Below are 13,540 nucleotides of genomic sequence, written 5' to 3'. Positions count from 1 at the left end.
TTTTAACACAAACCTACGTTTTTTTAAATGGAACCCCGTTAGTTTTGTTAGCACATCTGAACATATAAACAAATACGTAATCAGTGCCTTTTGTTGCATTGTAAAATGTTAATTACATCCGGAGATATAGTAACCTAAATTTGACGCTTGAGTACCACTCCTCCGCTGTTCGATCGTGTGTATCGGAGAGCACCGAATTACCTAGGGATCCAAAGGGAACGGTGATGGACCTTAGGTACAGAAGAGACTGGAACAGCACATTACGTCCACATGCTAACACCTTTTTATTCGTCTTTTTCACTGACGCACATGTACATTACCATGAGGGGTGAGGTACACGTACACACGTGGTTTCCGTTTTCAATTACGGAGTGAAATGGAGTGTGTCCCGACATGTCAGGCCAATAGATGTTCAATGTGGCGGCCATCATTTGCTGCACACAATTGCAATCTCTGGCGTAATGAATGTCGTACATGCCGCAGTACATCTGATGTAATGTCGCCGCAGGCTGCCACAATACGTTGTTTCATATCCTCTGGGGTTGTAGGCACATCACGGTACACATTCTCCTTTAACGTGCCCCACAGAAAGAAGTCCAGACGTGTAAGATCAGGAGAACGGGCTGGCCAATTTATGCGTCCTCCACGTCCTATGAAACGCCCGTCGAACATCCTGTCAAGGGTCAGCCTTGTGTTAATTGCGGAATGTGCAGGTGCGCCATCATGCTGATACCACATACGTCGACGCGTTTCCAGTGGGACATTTTCGAGCAACGTTGACAGATCATTCTGTAGAAACGCGATGTATGTTGCAGCTGTTTGGGCCCCTGCAATGAAGTGAGGACCAATGAGGTGGTCGCCATTGATTCCGTACCATACATTTAAAGTCCACGGTCGCTGTCGCTTTACCTGTCTGGGCCAGCGAGGATTGTCCACGGACCAGTGATGCATGTTCCGTAGATTCACTGTCCCGTGGTTTGTGAAACCCGCTTCATCGGTAAACAGGTAGAACTGCAACGCATTCTCTGTTAATGCCCATTGACAGAATTGCACTCGATGATTAAAGTCATCACCATGTAATTGCTGATGTAGCGACACATGAAACGGGTGAAAGCGGTGACGATGCAGTATGCGCATGACACTACTTTGACTGTCCACCGGCTCTCGCAATGTCCCGTGTACTCATGTGTGGGTTCATGGCAACAGCACCCGCTTCTCCTGTGACGGGCCTGTTACGGACCCGTTTGCGTGCTACGACCATACCTGTTGCATACAGTTGGCGGTAGATGTTTTGCAATGTGCGGCACGTTGTATGCTCTCTGTCCGGGTACAGTTCTGCATACACCCTGCAGGCTTCAGCTGCATTTCGTCGACACTCGCCATAGATGAGTATCGTCTCCGCCTTTTCAGAGTTCGAATACACCATGGCCACAGTTCCTACAACGCTACACTATCACATACGTCTGGTAACACGGTGTACTACAGTTGGTCTGCGTGCGGAGACGAATGCAGAATGACAATAGCAGCAAGCGCTACATGCGGACACTGCGACAGCTAGACCAAACCACAACAGCGCACCACAGCCACACTCGTAAACACGGTCGTCATCGTAAACATGTCCCTGCAGATGCTGCTCGCCGACCTTGGCCCGTGTTTGTTACAACACGCAACTGAACGTCGGAGGTTTCAAGCGTCAACTTTAGGTTACAATATCTCGGGATGTAGTTAACATTTTACAATGCAACAAATGGCACTGATTACGTATTTGTTTATATATTCATATGTGCTAACAAAACTAACGTGGTTCCATTTAAAAAAACGTAGGTTTGTGTTAAAAAACATACTTCCGTGGATTTTTGTATGTTTTGTATTAAACAATTACACTAGCCCCTCTACTCACGTTCGGTCTGTGGAATCGGTTCGTCAGTATTTGATGTGGTTTACGAAATATATCCAGCGGTAACGTTAGGTGATTCACCCTGTGTAGTTCAGAAGATATAATCTCATAAACAATGAAATGCACGAAAAACTTTCACATCGTGCCTGACGTTTGAATGCATTACTTCTGTCCTACTAACAGTATTCGCAATAAATTTCGCTGGCAATATCACCCTACGCCACTGACTGTACCTTAAAAATTATGTCATTATGTGACACATAGGTCAGGAAACTAGAGGTCGCAAACGCTTCGATGCGTGAAAAACTGTGGCATCACCCGTGACGTATAAATTTATTACTTTTTTGCTACTATATTCGCAACATATTTCGCTGACAGTACTCACATATGCCACTGACTGTACCTACTCAAATATCTCTCTGTGTGACACATAGTTCAAGAGGTATGACGTCATGAACATTGAGATACGTGAAAAATGAATCATGCATGAAGTTTCAGAAGATTTATTCTTTACTACTAAGATATTTCGACACTCAGTTTAAGGAAATATCTGACATCTGGCTCCGCTTTCGATGGCCATGGGCTATGAAGCGTGAACGGCTATAGGCGAAAACGACAGACGTGTTCAGACCTACGGAGAGGCGTTATCATAGAGACGCTCACAGAATCGCGTTGTAGATACGTCAAGCATCTGCGTCCAGCGTACAGAGAGAGTTCGGGATCACGTTTCTTAATTAGGGTCTTGTACTCATGCATTTGTACATCACGCATATTTCTTTGTACGGCAGTTTCATAATTTAAAATGTGTTTTTACGACTAAATGGAAATGAAATTTTTTCGATGCTTCTCTACAAAAATAGTTCATTTGTTGTTTCCTTTTCTAACAGAAAATTGGCAAAATGAATACCCGGATAATGCCAGGTTTGTCAGCTACTAAGCAATATTTGAAAACAGTCGCCAGCCCCAATTGGACAGTTGTTTGTCTTGAGCTTCAGCCAATTGATTTTCAGTGCTTTCGTTCATACAACGCTAATACTTCGGTAACCATGCAAGCAGGAACTCTATATTTTTACATCACAGCAAGAGATCTTCGATCATTACAAAACTTAGCAAATCCTCTATGAACTCCTAGAATGACAGACACTTCTCAAAATACCTACTTAAATATTTTGTGAAATAGCAAGACATGTGAGCATTTCTTATACCAATGCACTCAAGTAAATCGTACTGAAATTTCTCTCTCATATTTCAGGTTTAACTGCACATGAACAATGACTAAGTTCTAACACTAACTTTGCAAAATTTAAAGTATTATGTTGCTTTTAAAACCATGGACAATATAAAGCAAGGGCATATTATGAAAGATGTTAATTAAATACAATGCTCTCTGTGTGAGGAAGGGAATGAAATATATGGAAAATGCTACCCTCCATGGTTATAGACGTACCCACAAAATTAAAAAAAACTCATGTAATGTCAGTGGTGTACTTTCGGGTGTATAGCCAAGCTGTTGATTGCATTATATGCTTAATATTTCGACGACGGACCCAGACGTCATCCCCAGGTTCTGCACGTTGTGTTGCTCTATGTGCTCGCTGCCTTATGGTACTAGAAAATGATGTGCTGTTGGTGTGGCGCCGCTATTTATAGCTGAGTTCCACTCTAATTATGCAGTAAAAGTAAAACTACTAATCCAGGACAGAAGGAAATTCAGCATCGGTCGTAATATCATCTGTATTTTATTGCAGATCTACATTTCAGCTAAAAGCGGAGCTACCACCACTGCTTTATGAGTAGTCATGAAGACCCAACTTAGTTGTTACGACACATATTGGAACTTAGTTATAATGTGTAAGTAGGCTGTTTATGTGTTTGTATGTTGGTAGCGCTATGCAGCGCTCTGTATTAAATCTCTGACTGCGCAGTCTGTAAGAGACTCTTTGTGGCTGGTCGGACTCACAGTTGGAGGTGAACAGCCAGCAGTGATGGAAGTTCGGAGTGAGTAGTTAGCAGTAATGGAGGTTAGAGGTTAATAATTAGCGGTTTTGGAGCTTTGCAGTATTAGCACGAGCAGACGGTCTGGATGTATATCCTTTATTGATATTTATTACTAATGATTATATAATTTTTTTGAACTGGATGTCACATTATTAAGGTAAAAATACGTGTTTGCTTTGCAACAATCTTTCCTTTGTTAACCATATTCCTATTAGTAGTTAGAGCCTACAGTAGTTAGAATCTTTTATATGTCCGAAAGAACAGATACCATCGGTAACCATGCAGCTCATTAGAATGAAATTACAATGAAATGAATACCCCTAGCTGCATACAGGCGTTGATATAAGTCAACTGGGACTGTTGAAAATGTGTGTCCCGACCGGGTACGAGTCTCAGTCGTGGCACACATTTTCAACTGTCCCCGTTGACTTATGTCAACGCCTGTATACAGCTAGGGGTATTCATTTCATTGTATTATGATCTTTTAATTAGCTGGCAGTATTGGTGCTTGCGGAATTGCTGTAGTTCGTGTAATGAACATTTTTGTGAGGTAAGTGACTTATAAAATGTATAGGTTATTGTAGGATTTCTTCTTATTCAGGGCCATTCTTTTGTATTAATTATTTGAAGTCAGGTTATCATTTTTGATTAGTCAGATTGAGATGCGCTGGGATATTGTGAGTCAGTGTTTGAGATGATAAGGAATAGTAAAGAGACAGTATAGTTAATTTCCCTCAGCAGTATAAGCAGACAATTTTTATTAAGAAGTTTCAAACGACGCGTATTAGGATACGTGTCGTTATAACTGTGCTGAGTCAACGTGACTACCTATAACGTAATGGTAATAGCCGCACTGTTAACTGAAATCTGGATCTGCAATAAAATACTGATGATATTACGACCGATGCTGATTTTCTTTCTGTCCTGGATTATATCATGGTCGTGAGGCACAATTGTTCCCAAAGAATCCAACTCAATGAAAACTGCTAGTGTTGTATTGCCTCGAATTCAAGAATATTGAGGCAAGCAAGCCATAACCATCATCGCAGAGCTCCAACATTGTTTCTCGAAAGTATTACAACATCTACGAATAGTGTTCCGAAGAAAATAGTACTCACATCAACAAACTTAGCTGGCTTTTCTGTCAAAATATGGAACCCCTGAGGAAGTGGTTGAGACAGAGGAAGAAAAAGAGCCAAGGATCACTTACTTGCCTAATGCTGGCTCAATCTCTGGGAAGTCCGGTAGGCTCCTATGGGAAAACGGTAGCCACAAACATAAAAAGTTTTCTTTGTAATGTTGATGAGAGTCTAAGACTCCAAAAGATGCGTTAAAAGTGAATGTGGTATCCCTTTATTCAGTGCTAAACGACTCGGAAAAGGCGTAACGTATCGAATTTTCGTCTTGACGGTCATTTCCAGCACAATCTCGTAGGCAACAACCTTATAGGCTTTTCAGGATATTTCTGACCACCCTGTATGTAGAGGCATTTATGTACTTAAAGGTGTTAGTTTTACTAATGTATTATAGTTATCACGAGTGAAAAGACTTTTAACTTGCCGTAGAATTGTTAGCTCCGGACCTCTGTGTGATGGATACTGTAGATTTTTCTATGTTGGTGGCTATAGCGCCTTGGGAGTTGGAGAAGTAAGTGAGGCACTTCGGTGATTTTCTAAGATATATATCAAAGATAGGAAGATAATGCAACAGGAGGGGAAAATTACTGTCCTTCAGGCTGAAGTAGACAAGGCTAGGGAAGATCTGGACAGGATGTGAGTGTGTCTTCAGTCCGAAGACTGGGTTGATGCAGCCCTCCATGCTACTTTATCATGTGAGAGCCTCTTCATCTCCGTATAACTACTGCTACCTACATCTTTCTGGATCCGTTTGCTGTATTCATCTCCTGGTCTCCCTCTGCGATTTTTTCCATCCTCATTTCCCTCCAATACTAAATTGGTAAGATTGTTTTGATGCAGCTCTCCATTCTACTCTATCTTATGCAAGCCTTTTCATCTCCGAATAACTAATGCAACCTACATCTTTCTGGATCTGTTTACTGTATTCATCTCTTGGTCTCCCTCTGCAATTTTACCACCGACATTTCCCTCAAGTACTAAATTGGTGATCCCTTGATGTCTCTAAGTGTGTTATAGCAACTGATCGCTTCTTTTGTTCAGGTTATTCCTTGTCTCCCCAATGCTATTCAGTACCTCCGCATTAGTTACATGATCGACCCATCTCATCTTCAGCATTCTTCTGTAGCACCACATTTCGAAAACTTACACTGTATTTTTATCTAAATTGTTTACTGTCCACGTTTCATTTCCATACATTACTTTACTCCAGACAAATACCTTCAGAAATGACTTCCTAAGACTTAAACCTATATTCCATGTTAACTAATTTTTCTTCTTCAGAAATGCTTCCCTTTCCATTGCCAGTCTACATTTTACATCCTCTCTACCTCCGCCATCATCAGTTATTTTGCAGCCCAAATAGCAAAACTCATCTACTACTTTAAGTGCCTAGTTTTCTAATTCCCTCAGCATCACCTGATGCATTCCATTATCCTTTCTTTTATTTTTGTTGATGTTCACCAAATATCTTCCCTTCAAGAAACTGTCCATTCGCCTTAACAGCTCTTTTAAGTCATTTGGTGTCTCTGACAGATTTACAATATCATCGGCAAACAGCAAAATATTTGTTTCTGCTCTTTGAACTTTAATTCCTATTCCAAATTTTTCTTTGGTTTCGTTTACTGCTGATTCAATAGACGTATTGAATAACAATGGGGGTAGGCTACAACCCTGTCTCACACCCTTCTTATCCACTTCTTCCCTTTCATGACATTCGACTGTTATAGCTGCCGTCTGGTTTCTGTACAAGCTGTATCTAGTCGTTCACTTCCTGTATTTTGCCCCTACTATCTTCATAATTTCAAAGAAAGTATTCCAGTCAACATTTTCAAAAGCTTTTACTAATTCCACAAACGCTGTAAATGTACTCATAGATTTCCCTTTCCTTAATTTATCTTCTAAGATAAGTCGTAGAGTCAGTATTGCCTTGCGTGGTCCCACATTTCTCCTGAATCCAAACTGATCTTCCCCGACGTCTGCTCCTACCAGTCTTTCCATTCTTCTGTAGAGAATTTGTGTTAGCACTTTGCAGCCACGATATATTAAATAGACTGTTAGGTAATTTTCAGAAACTGCTTTGTTGGAATTGGAATTATTACATGCTTCTTGAAGTCTGAGGGTGTTTCACCTGTCTCATACATTTTGCACACCAGATGGAAGAGTTTTGTCATGGCTGGCTCTCGCATGGTTATCAGTGGTTCTGCCGGAATGCTGTCTACTCCCGGGGCCTTGTCTCAGAGCTTTGTCAATTTCTTAGCGCTGTATCTTGTCTCCTATCTCCTATCTACGTCCAATTCCCTTTCTATAATATTGCTTTCATCTCCCTTCTATAGGCCCTCTGTATACCGCTTTCACCTTTCAGCTTCCTCTTCTTCACTTAGGACTGGTTTACCATCTGAGCTCTGATATTCATAGAGCTACTTCCGTTTCCCCCTTGGCCTCCTTAATTTCCGTGTAAGTGGTATCTGCCTTTTTGGTATCTATCTTTCTCCTAGTAAAATATGATTCTAAATCCTTACAGTTGTCCTCTAACCATTCCTGTTCAGCATTTTGCACTTCCTGACAATTTCACGTTTTAAACGTTTTTGTTCCTTTTCGCCTGCTTCATTTGTTGCATTATTAAATTTTCTCCTTTCATCAATCAAATGCAATATCTCTTTTGTTATCCAAGTATTCCTACTAGGCTTTGTCTTTTTACCTGGTTGATCCTCCGCTACGTTCATTGTTTCATCTCTTAAAGCTAGCCATTCGACTTTTACCGTATTCCTTTCTACTTTTCTAGTCAAAAGCTGTATAATACTCCCTCTGAATCTCTCAATAACATTTGGTTCTTTCAACTTTTTCAATTTCTTCATCTTTAATCTACAGTTCATAACCACTAAATTGCGGTCAGAGTCCGCATCTGCTCCTGAAAATTTCTTACAATTTAAAATCTGGTCAAGTCTCTGTCTAACTATTATATAACCAGTCTGAAACTTTCTGGTGTCTCCAGGTCTCCACAACGTACACAGACTTCGTTTATGATTCTTAAACCAAGTGTTAGTGATGATTAAATTACACTCTGTGCAATATTTTACCAGGCGGTTTTCTCTTTCATTTCTTTCCCTCAGTCCGTATTCACCTGCTATTTTTCCCTCTCTTCCTTTTCCTGATATTGAATTCCAGTCCCGCGCCACGATTTTATCCCATAATTTCTTCAATCTCCTCATCATCTGTGGAGCTAGTTGGCATGTACCATAAACTAGTACTACAGTGGTAGGCGTGGGCTTCGTATCTGTCTAGTCTATGATACAGTGTTCACTATGCTGTTCATAGTGGCTTACCCGTATTCCTATTTTCTTATTCACTATTAAACCTGCAATTGCATTTCCCATACTTGATTTTGCATTTATAACCCTGAGTTCACCTGACCAGAAGTTTTGTTCCTCCCACCATCAAACTTCACTAATTCACACTGTATCTAACTTCAGACTATCCATTTCCCTTTTCAAATTTTCTAACCTTCCTTCCCGATTAAGGGATCTAAAATTCCACGCTCCTATGCGTAGAATGCCAGCTTTGTTTGTCTTGATAATGATATCCTCCTGAGCAGTTCCCACTTGGAGATCCGAATGGGGAACTATTTTACCTCCGGAATATTTTACCCAAGAGGACGCCATCATCATTTAACCATACCGTAGAGCTGCCTGTCCTCGGGAAAAATTAAGGCTATAGTTTCCTCTGGCTTTCAGCCATTTGTTGCCCTTCTTCAGGAACTACATGTTTGTCTGCCCTCTCAACAGATATCCTTCCGTTGTGGTTGTACCTACAGTACGGCAATCTGTATCGCTGAGGCACGCTAGACACACCACAAGAGTGATTCATGGTGGAGGGGGGGGGGGGGGGGCTGGGCAGGCTAAGGAGGGATAGATGTAAAGAGTGTTGGGAAGAGGCAACAGGCAACAGGAGGGATAGACTTAGAATGTGGAAAGCTTTATCGTGAATGTGAAAATTAAGTTTGACCTGTTACCTCAGTTAATGAACATAAATTTCGTGAGTGTAGTGACCAGTTTAATTTAACAGAAATTGACATAAATTAAATCCTTTAACAATAATGCAGATATCGCCAGAAGGAGGGACAGCAACACACCTGATGAGATCGAATCCCAGCAGAATCACTGATCAGAGACGAATGACCGAATCATTCTCAACAATTTCTTGAGCGTAGTAAGCGCAATACGCACTAAACAAATGCCATGGAGTCTCAGATTTGGTAAGATGAGTAGCAAATTAATGACTGCACGCAAAACGGCGTTCCGCCATCACTTCCCTTCACAATTATATGGCGATTCCATTATTTCAGGAAAAGAAATCTGAAACAATCTTCATTTGCACATAAATATGAAAAATCTAGTGGGAGAAAGTATGCTAAGAATAACATAAAAAAGTTTTTCGTGTCATTTTAACAATATAGCCAGCTAACATCGAATAACTTACAATATGCGTCTGCTCGCTAAGGCAGGCAAAACAGGAAGACATTCGAAAAACATCCAGAGGCATGTTATTGCTAAAGATAAGCAAAGAAATGTTCTGTTTCAGGCTGATGCTATATCGCTGGTTTCCTTGGAATTACTTTTACGTTACATGGTTCTTTGGGGGGAAACAGATTATGTAGGTTGGAACTTAAATAAAGGCAACACTGCTGTGAAGACGCTATGCATTGGAATGTACTATTTTCGCTGATAGCACACGTTGTTGACATACCTACCTTACCTCCAAGTAAATGGACTCACCGTCCCACGTCACCGGCGTGCGCACAATCGAGGGAAACACAGTCACTTGTGAGCGAGTGGTCTAACGTAACGGTGTCACTATGTTTTCGAAACAGGAACAACGGAGTTGGATCAAGATTGAACGTGTCAGAGGTCATACAGCACGACAGTGTCATCAAGGTCTTCAAGAGGCGTGCGGAAAATCGACATTGCCGTACAGAACAGTGGCACGTTGGCTAAAAGCCTTCAACGGAGGTCGGAAAACTGTGGCAGACATGCATCGGGCAGGTCGTCCTAGCGTCTCTGAAGAAGAAGCGCATGTTTTTGCCGCGTTAGTGGACAGTGATCGACGCCATACGATTCGTAAGCCCGCCCACGAAACCGGATTAGGGCATACGACTGTGCTTCGCATCCTGAAGGAACGCCTGGGGATGCGAAAAAATGCATCACGATGGATTCCGCATGACTTGACGGAAATGCAGAAATGGATGCGTTACGACGCTGCTCAGACGCACTTGGAGCGCTATGAGAGCGAAGGAGAGGCTTTCTTACGCCGTATCGCAACACTGGATGAGACTTGGGCCACATCGTACAAGCCAAAACTGAACACTAATCCAACGAATGGCGTCATCATGGGTCGCCGCGAAAGTCGATTGTGCGCCAGAGCCCCAGTACGGTGAAAGTTACGGTGATTCTCGTGTAGGACTGTAATGGTGTTATCCTAACGCATTACGTTCGTCCACAGCAGTCCGTCAATGCACAGTATTACGTTTCGTTTTTGAAGCATCACCTGTGACCAGCTTGGCGAAAGAAGCGTCGACACTTTATGCGTAGCCCAACCATCATTTTGCACGACAATGCGTGGGCGCATACAGCGCAAGCTGTGGCTGCTCTGTTCGGTCTTTGGAAATGGGAAGTACTGTACCATTCACCATACTCCCCGGACTTAAGTGCTTGTGACTTTGATTTGATTCCGAAGATGAAGGAACCACTTCGTGGCATTCGCTTCAGAACTGTTCCAAAGATTCGACAGACAGTAGACTGCTTCATTAGCACCATCTACAGAGCAGGCTCTGCTAACGGCATACTACGCCTTCCACATCGCTGGCAACGGGTTCTACACAACGCTTGTTGTGGCGTCGATAGTTACGATGCCACAACATAGGCGCACGCACTCGTAAGTTGGCACTGTGAGAGAAGACTAACTACGCCGACCGCAGCGCCCTTTGGCCGACGCTGTGGAGATCAGAGAGTGTCGTCTTGATTTCGCCCTTTTCATCGAGTGGGCTAGCTTGACATTGAGACTTTGTATTAGTTGCGTTCAGTTAAAGTTTGGACAGCAACGAGTATTAGCTTTGAGATTATACGGAACAGTCATCCTAACTTCACAGGATTAGACATGGACTACGGCTTCACACCTACCTGCTCATCCTAGCCAAAGTGATGTATGCATTTGATATGTACTTGTGTTTCTGACTCTATTAAAAGTGTTAAAGTTACGTGCAGTACCGAAGTGCTTCACCTCTACTGCTCCTACTCTCGGCCTATATTACAGGAGGATTTCACAAGAGCACACCCACGCACCGCCTGTCCAGGCGGAATACAAAAACTTTGAAGGACAGTAACAGGTGCAAACATGTAAATGTTTTGTATCGGTTGTGAATAAATAGTTGCCACTATTTAAGTTCCAACCCCCGTACACACGAATAACTGGTTCTTACTGAAAATTAAAGGTAACTTAAGTCGTTTACGTAAAGTAATATTTCATCGCCTCCCCGAAGGCTTGAAGCTACCCTGCAAGACAAATATGTTTCAAGTCTTCAACCAAAAAATTAGGGCACTTCATTAATTTGAAATGTGTTGGATTGTGGTTTGGTGGCTATAAATCTCATTGGAAAATGCAGATGTTGTACTCATTATACATTAAATAGTTACTATCCTTAAAAAAACACAAACACAATTACAAAAAAAGAAAAAAGGCATCTGGAATTGTGAGTAGCCAAATAAAACATCAGGTACTTCATTCTTTCATAACTCTCAAATAGCTAAACTTCTTCAAATGCTGACTGAGGATAAGGAGGAACTATTTTTTGGTGAACTTCTCAACATAGCCATCAAACTGCTATTTACTGAATTAAGATGCAACTCAAAGCGACTAACTGTTAACGTTGAAATATTTTTCGTTAGCATTAGTGATTTTTCCAAACATGAATCTAGTTCTATGTTACTAAACTTAAGTAATTTTATGAAATTTCTTCACTAAGTTAATGACAGATTTAAATTTTGATTTCATGTATTACTAAGCAGACTGGAACCCTTCAGATGAGTATGCGACAGTAGCTGACTGCAGATTCTTTTTTTTACAGAGTGTAATTTAAAGTAGACTCGTGGTCTTCATATGGACAGGTGACAGTACGTGAATTTAGAAACATTTTACTGAATAGACTCAGTGTCTTGAAGTACTTTGTGGTATTGGTATCAGTGTGGAGAAGGATGATGATATTTAGTTTGTGGGACTCTCAACTGCGCGGTTATTGGCGCCCGTACAAATTCCCAACCATTGCTCAGCCCAATCTCGCCACTTTGATGAATGAGGATGAAATGATGAGGAGAACACAAACACACAGTCATCACGAGGCAAGTGAAAATCCTTGATCCCACCGCGAATCGAACCCGAGACCACGAGCTGCGGACGCGGAGAAGGAGACTGGGCTCCACCCACTAACCTGTTGTCGTCTGGAAAGCACCAGAAAGTAATCATTTCAGTTGCAGCAGTCTCCGTAGGCAGCTGGCGATCCTTTGCAGACAGACGAACATGCGTTGGTGCTGCCAATTTCCTCATCATGCGACGATTATTGTGAAACAGGGTGAGAAAGGCAGTGTCAAAGTACGATAAAGACTAGACTGCACAAAGGTGGTCTTGTATAGATCCCTGATCAAGTCGCTTATCATCATTAAACGAAATTCCCAGTTATTTGATACAGTCGCGATCCACCCATTTTATGTTGCTACTAGCTGACCCGACAGACTTCGTCCTGTCAAAAAGATTTGTAATATGGCAGTTTTTTTGCCTACGTATTTAAAAAAATTCTCCTGAACAGAACCGTCACCCTGGTGATAGGGCGTTGTGAATAAAAAATAATTAAATAAAACATATATAAGGATTTAAAAGTAAGTAATCGCTTTATTGTTAATCATGTGAATCATAATTATTATTATTATCATTGTAGTGCTTTGTGGTATACGATGTTTTTTGTTTGATTACCTGGCGCATAGATAAACAAATCTGATGGCTTTCCAACACGGGAACAGGCAACATACAATTGACCATGTGAGAAACATGGGTTTTCTAGATTAATACCACAAACACTTAATGATTGCCCCTGGGACTTGTTTATAGTCATAGCAAAAGCAAGCCGCACTGGAAACTGTAGTCGTTTAAACTCAAATGGCACATCAGTCGGAATCATTGGGATGCGCGGTATGAGAACATCTTCTCCTTTATACTTTCCTTTGAGTATAGTTGCTTCTATCACATTGTTTAGTAATTTTTTTATCGCTAACCGTGTACCGTTGCAAAGACGCGGTTGGTTGATATTTCGCAACATTATAACCACCGATCCAACCTTTAATTGAAGATTGTGAGGTGGCAATCCTGGCAAATCCAGCGAGTTTAAAAATTCCGGTGGATAGTTGACTACATCATCTTGATTAGTAGCCGAATCAACTGATTTATATATCCTCAATTCGCCTGTAAT

Source organism: Schistocerca piceifrons, chromosome 5, assembly GCF_021461385.2.
Source record: "Schistocerca piceifrons isolate TAMUIC-IGC-003096 chromosome 5, iqSchPice1.1, whole genome shotgun sequence".
Classification (NCBI taxonomy): domain Eukaryota; kingdom Metazoa; phylum Arthropoda; class Insecta; order Orthoptera; family Acrididae; genus Schistocerca; species Schistocerca piceifrons.
The sequence above is the reverse complement of the archived record's forward strand: the minus strand, read 5'-3'. Positions refer to the sequence as shown.